We start from the raw sequence: 6,491 nt of genomic DNA on the forward strand, positions 1-6,491 counted from the left end.
CAGTGAAAGAATCAAATGCAGTCCAAATATCAAATATGATTTTGATGTTTCCTGATTCTCTACAGTTTATAAACTAATTAAAGGAGACCTAAAACATGCTTCTAAACCCTGCATCTTTAGACCAAAGACCACAAAACTGAAAAAAACAAAAGGAACAAGAAACAATATTTTAGAGGCATCCCTAAACAACAAAACTCAAGCAGAGTAATGTTAGCCCAGTCTTTCTTACTGCTAGCTTGTATAACAAAGTCATATTTTATTGGCCGCTTCAGGAAGAAAAAAATGACTCTTTCACACTCCTTTTCCTTTCTTTGAATGGCATTTAGTTTGTGGTTTTGCAGGTGTTTTTTCAGTGTTTATATGTTTTCACTGGTGAGCGCTATTTCTCTGTCAGTGGGGTTTTATCAGTTATTATAGGTTTAAACCTAAAACCCCACAGCCTACACATAGTGCAGGTACTTCACAAGAAAGTGTTCAATATGCATTGCTGGGTTGCATCACCCATTGCTGCAAATTTGTCACTGTACAGTTCACCTCCTTCGATGACGGATTGGTGCTGTGTGTGATCCAGGCTGCGTGCCCTCCGTGGGGTTCCTAGGTACTGCACCCTGTCTGCGCCTTCTTGATCCCGGCAATGTAGGTGTGATGCTACTCCTACTTGAGGTATCCTCACTTTCCCCAGAGACCATGAGAGCGGTGCCACCTGAGTTGGCCGTCTGCATTTGCTCCACTGCACTGGTGACCTGTTCCAGCCCTCTAGCAATGTCCTGACAGCAGTGTGACATTTCCAACTGCATGGTAATGTTGCGACGTGTCAGATTGCTGGTGGTGGTGCAGAGGTGGTCCACGGCCTTTGTGCAGTTGTGCAGCCGTGCGTTGGCCCGTCGGGCAGCCCTGTCACTGGCGTCTTGGTTTTGCTTCAGGGTGTCACAGAGGTAACGTATGGCACTGTAGTTGTGCAGCCGTGCGTTGGCAAGTTGGGCAGCCCTATCACTGGCGTCTTGGTTTTGCTTCAGGGTGTCACAGAGGTAACGTATGGCACCTGCCATGGCCATGATGCCCTCCGCCATGTAGCGCTGAATTTGGTTGAGAGTGCATAGCTGCCTATTGATGGAGCGCAATGATTTATATTGCAGGCGCTGTACCTGCAGCATGCTGTGTTCAAGACCTGCAAATACTGGGTGGTCCTCATCAGTGCTGCTCCTGGGCCTTGACCTGCGTCTTTCCTGTGCTGGCATGCTCATCCATGGTGTTTCCTGCCTCCGCATGTGTGTGACACCCTGCCTTTCCTCTCTTTGATCACTTTCCTCCCCTGTGGGCTGTATGTCATCCTCCAATGGAGGCAGTGGGGGCACATGTGTGCGCTTCCTGCGCATGATTGTTGTGTGCTCTGTATCCTCACTTGAGTCCCCATCATCATGCTGGTCCTCAGGATTTGCATTGTCATCTCCCTCTGCACTGTCATCAAGTGCCCTGGATTGTGCTGTGGATATAGAGAGGAATACATGAGTTTGTGTCATTGTCTGCATTTTGCACTCAATAAAGTTTCTACAGTTTGTCTTGCCTAACTTCTGACACTGTATTATTCCCTTATCACCGACCCACATGTTGCATTTGATTTCCTATGTGTCATGGACACACTGTCATACATCTTACTACAACTTCCATGATGCATTGCTGGGTGTGCTGTAAGAACTGGACTGGACTGACATGTGTTGTGTATATTTTGCGCATTTGGGGAAGTGTGCATGGGATGGGGATCAGGGCAGATATATTTTGCATGTGTCTTACCTTGGCTGCTGAATGCAGGGTCGGAGCTGTCAATGTCAGCCACACCACCGACGCTCTCAGGCAGGAGGGTGGACTCCACAAGCTCCTCGTGGGGTGTTGGCTCTGCTGATGTGGATGGTCCTCCCCCGGTCTTGTTTGCCTCCTTGAGTCTGGCTGCCACCCTCTCCTTAGACCTTTGCCGCATGTCGTACCATCGCTTGCGCAATTCTTCGACAGTGCGATGAGTAACACCCACAGCATTAACTTTCTCCTGTATGTCCAGCCAGATGTTTCTTTTTCTTGATTCTGGGACTCTCAGTGCCTTTTTGCCAAAGAGGAGCTCATGGCTGCAATCCATCTCCTCTATGAGGACCTCCTGCTCCTTGTCAGAGAATTTGTGCTTTCTCTTCCTCTTCTCACCCTCCTTGCCCTCATATTGCTTCTGGGACTCCATTGGGGTTTGTTCTCTCCTGGGCTGACTCCTCACACTCTCCAAACAGCCTCAAAGTGTGGCTCAGGTAAGCAGGTGCAGCAAATCACTCCCACTTCCTGGTTGTGATGTCATCAGGCTGCACCTGTATAGCAGATTGACGCTTTTGCGATTTCTTAATTTTGCGAATTTCGCAATTAAGGCATCGCAAAGCATGTTTCTGAAAATTTTTAGCGAATTTTAAGTAATCGCTAAACATTAGCGATTTTTTAAATACATCCCGATTTGCGAATCCCAAACTGCAAATCGCAAAATCTCGCAATTTGAGAATCGCAAAACGGGAGTTTCATACATATGCCCCAAAATCTCAGAAATAGATGGGAGGCCTAGAAGGGAGAAAGACTCATTATGCTGCAACAATGTAATAATACTCCATAGGAATTTGAGGCTTTGCCACCCCAATGAGAAAATATCCCTAAAAGGAGCATCTGAAAATAAGGAATAAAGCACCACAGCTGTGGAAATAAGGGAAATAGTCAAAGATAATCAATGACTGCATGGTAATTAGTGATGCATATGTGTTTGAAGCAAAGACCTTGCAAGCATGAAACCCTGTCGGCAGGGTTGAAGAGCATTCAAGTTTTCTTAAAAACCCATTTGTTGTTTACCAACCATTCTTTCCTGCACTTTGCCCAATGTCAGCAGATGTGTAATAGCCTGGTAAATTCTAGTGGTGTTGTGATCAAAGTTTTATGTTTTACAAGGCGGTAAAATACTCCAATTTCCCACAATTCTGGCACCACCTAGGTACTATACTGGAATAAATGATTTCTGCATTTTATTCTGGCAATTTCTAGGCAAATTTATGGTTGTAAATCAATATGCAGGGAGGGATCTTGCAGGTACTGCTAAAAACTACAGAGAAGATTTGCTACTCTGAGGAGATCTCTAGCCAATCCAGACATTGGAGAGTGGCCACAGAATGGTTATCTTTATATATGTTCTCACAAATCGCTTAAACCTTTGCTACAAAATAATTAGCTAACAATTTTCAGAAAGCAAGGGAGGTTTGGCAATAATAATGTATGAAGACCTCATGCATGGAGTATAGTTGTCTTGGGTGATTTTTCATCTGTGCCATTTCAGTGGAAATCCTTTCACTAGCCTCTGTAATCCAACCTGTTTGCCTTTGAAGTTCTACTCCATGCCCATTTATAATCCCTACTAATAGGTTTAGTTGTCTACCAGGCATTTCTAGGTTTCAATACTTACTAGCCAGAGAGGCTTTCTTCCAGTGGATCCAATATTTGTATGCTCTCCTCCTCAGTACCAGATAATCTGGACAGCAATAGGGAAGGTAGAGGAAATGACCATCTTTTGAATGAAGTCCCCCTATATTGTTTCCCTGTCTTTTTGCTGGCTTTAGGATTCTACCACTGCTGACCAGCAGTAATGTACCCGTGTTTCTCCTTTAAACATTGTTGAGTTGGCACACTCCCAATTGGCATATTTAACTTGCCTATATGTCCCTAGTATATGATACAAAGTGCACCAAGGTCCTGCAAGGTAAATGACACTAATGGGCTTGTCATATGTTTCATACAGGGCCTATTGTAGTTTCCCCCATGTTAGCCTCACTGAGCATGACACAGGCCATATTAGTTTTGCACACTGTACTACATAATCACGTTTGCTTCTGTGCCACATTATATTTTTGCACAGAACCTGCAGTTGTTTTCTCATTCTGTTCTTTCCTGGATGTTAGTCTGAACAGTAGGCAAGGTCAAGCAACAATGTCCCATGTTATTGTGGTCTGGTCAGGCACTCGCACCTAGAAACAACACAGAAATGCAGCGGTTGGTTATGAACATATGAACCTTGTCACATAGGTACCCACATCACTGTAACACACAGAATGAGACCGATATTTCCTTAGAGAAGATCACGGCTGTATCTGAGATGTAATGCATTTATCTCTGAATGCTAAAAAAATGGGGTCCACTACTTATCCCAGATATCACTGCTGTATAATACATTTGCTTCTGTAGAAGGGGAGGAGGTTAGGCTATTCTATCTTATAATATGAAAGGGCTTTTCATAATATACGGTGTATTGACAATGCTGATGGCATTTGTTTTCTAATTGCAGCACGTATAATGCATTTCAGAGCTTGATAATTTAAATAAACATTTCAAACTTTCTTCATGTCTCTTTCATATCTTATTGTGGGCAAGTACGAGTGTGTGAGTGAAAGGGAGTGTCCTGTCACTGCGATCTCTGAGAGGGTTGGGAGTGTTGTGTTCTGGGGTGTCAATTAACTTGTTCCTATGGGTATGAGTAGGAGGGCAAGTGAGACACTATGGCTAGTCAGAGTCAGGCTCGTGGTACTGACGTGGTGTGAATACTCAGTACCTAACTACTGATGTACTAAATTCCCAAGCATAGTTCTGTTCCTGAGCAGAATCCCTGCAACAGCTTGCAGCACATAATGTGCCATCAACTACAGTGACAGTGCAAACATGGCTTCTGGCCTACCATTGCAACCTGACTATAGCAGTACAAAATACTGCAAATCAACCTGCCAAGAAAAAATATATTTTTTCAAGACAAAAGCTTTCTTTTAAATATTAATAAGTCACTCCTAAGTAGGCCATGTAGCCCACAAAGTTGGTTGCATGGTACTTAAAAGTAGGACATGTAGAAATATAAAATTAACATGTGCTCACAGGGACTAGCACAGCTCTCAGATACCAGCCACGATTTAGGGACTTCATTTGCATTTTCTTTCCTTGTAAGCACATTGTGCAATTGGTAGGTGCCTGGCTTCTACATCGCGGGCACCATACTGTAAAGGGGCCTTCCAGGTTTTAATAGATTTATGATTTTGTTTCACCCATTTGTTTTAACTTGATATTACTTTATCAATATAGCTTTTTTGCAGGGGAGCCTTTAAAGGAGCTGGGGGTTGCTAGACCCCAGTTTCAGAGCACCATTCTTGTTTCCCCACCTGTTTTAGGCTTGCGCTACGAATTGCTAAGTGGCCACACCCATCCTCATGGAAGGGGATTTAAATCAAGCTAGAGCATGTCTGTGCACAGCAGACGTGTCACTGGCATGCCGAAAGCACATCTAAGGCATACCCATCTGCACCCTTCCACACTCAGACTGTGCTCAGTGCCAACCCCCGTGCTTCCACACCAGACTGGGCTCCTTCCATCTTTTACTCCAGCTCTGATTTACATACCCTGAATACGAATGGTAAGAAGGCCAACTGCTTATGCTTAGACTTTAGCTTGCCAGCCTACACTCGTCGATTGTTTTACTATGAATGTCACTCCCATTTGCCGAAGGTGCTTTGGTCGACCGCTAGCAACTTTCGGCTTGTGAGCACAGCTGATAACACCACAGGTACTATTAGATCATTATGCTGTGCCCTCCTAAATGGCAGATCATTGGTAAAACATAGTTTAGCATGTGCTGAATTTTTAGACAATTATCAGCATTTATTACTGAAGCCTGGACTGACATTGGTTCAGGGCCAGACTAAATTGAGGCCATTCTCTTGGGCTTTGCTTGCTGCACATTAGAGAAGCCCCTAAAGAGGGGCGGCGGCCTATCAGCTAACTATTGGGATCATTTATAGCCTCCTTTCAAATGGTTCATTAGGAGGCTGGTGAAACTCTGTCTTTTCAGCTAGAATTTTGTGAGCATTTTTCTTTTAAATGCATTCAACTTTTTCGCCCTCCAAGCCCAAGACATGTTTATATAGCCAATATAGGTCCTTTGCTTGAAGATGTACTTCCTGTCAATAATTTCAATATTTTCACTGTTTTAGGTGATTTTAATTTTCACCTTGAAATACACACAGAGCCAGATGCAGCTTGTCTTTTAGACACTATGATTAGTGCTGTCCTGGAACAATTGGTACAAGGACCTACACATGAAGCGGGGTATACACTAGATGGTATTTTTATGAACCATACTTCCCTTAAATTCCTAGGCTCGCTTCCGCTAATATAGTCTGACCACCATGCAGTTTTATTTGAACTGATTATTCCATCTAGAGTTTATGACTCTAATATTGCATCCAGGCAACAAAAAGCCTGTGCCTGGAATAAAGTTAAATCAGATCAACTCACTCATCAACTTTCTATCTCTCAGCCGAATTTTCCTGATGAACTAGAAGTAGCTACCTCTCTATACACCAGCTGGCTTTATTCTGCAATTACTAGGCTACCACCAGAAAAATGTGTGCATTCTAAACTTCCCCACCCCACAGCGATTTGGTACT

This window comes from Triturus cristatus, chromosome 2_1, assembly GCF_964204655.1.
Source record: "Triturus cristatus chromosome 2_1, aTriCri1.1, whole genome shotgun sequence".
Classification (NCBI taxonomy): Eukaryota; Metazoa; Chordata; class Amphibia; order Caudata; family Salamandridae; genus Triturus; species Triturus cristatus.